This window comes from Octopus bimaculoides, chromosome 3 (assembly GCF_001194135.2).
Source record: "Octopus bimaculoides isolate UCB-OBI-ISO-001 chromosome 3, ASM119413v2, whole genome shotgun sequence".
Taxonomy (NCBI): Eukaryota; Metazoa; Mollusca; class Cephalopoda; order Octopoda; family Octopodidae; genus Octopus; species Octopus bimaculoides.
In genome coordinates, this window is record NC_068983.1 from 147,758,477 (window position 1) to 147,759,162 (window position 686).

The 686-nt window shown below is 38.2% G+C and overlaps 1 long non-coding RNA gene across 1 annotated transcript in view; it reads left to right on the forward strand.

Moving 5' to 3' along the window:
* The window catches only part of LOC128247353 (uncharacterized), a 60,018-nt gene that overhangs the window by 282 nt on the left and 59,050 nt on the right, over positions 1 to 686 (forward strand). The window lies entirely within an intron of this gene.

Genomic DNA, 686 nt, shown 5'->3' on the forward strand with positions numbered 1-686 from the left:
TGGGGACAAAGAACAAGGGAAAAGTGACAAACAGTCCACCGTCCCTAAAGCAGAACACAAACTAAGTGACAAACAAATAAACAGGCTAATAAGTTTGTGTCACCTTTCTAGAATAACAATAAAACAACAACAAGAATAATAATAACAGAACAAATGGTTTTACAATAAGTGAAATAAGAGGCGGGAAACAAGCATAATAAAAGATATACACCCTTTTCTGTTTTGCATTTATTTGCGCAAGGGTGGCAAAACATTAACTAATGACTGTGCGTCTGTGTGTCAAAAATAAACTAATGAGCATGAATGAATAAGAGAGAGAGAGACCAAGAAATTGCGTGAGGGTGCATGTCTTTTTGTGAGAGAGAGAGAGACACAGAGAGAGAGAGAAAGACAGAGAGAGAGAGAGACAGAGAGAGAGAGAGACAGAGAGAGAGAGAGAGACAGAGAGAGAGAGAGAGAGACAGAGAGAGAGAGACAGAGAGAGAGAGAGAGAGACGGAGAGTGAGGCAGATGTATGTATGCATATATGTATGTGTGTATCTATGTGTGTATATATATATATATATATATATATGTATGTATATACACACACACATAATATATATATATACAGGAAGAGAGAGAGAGAGAGAGAGAGAGAGAGAGAGAGAGAGAGAGAGAGAGAGAGAGAGAGAGAGAGAGAGAGA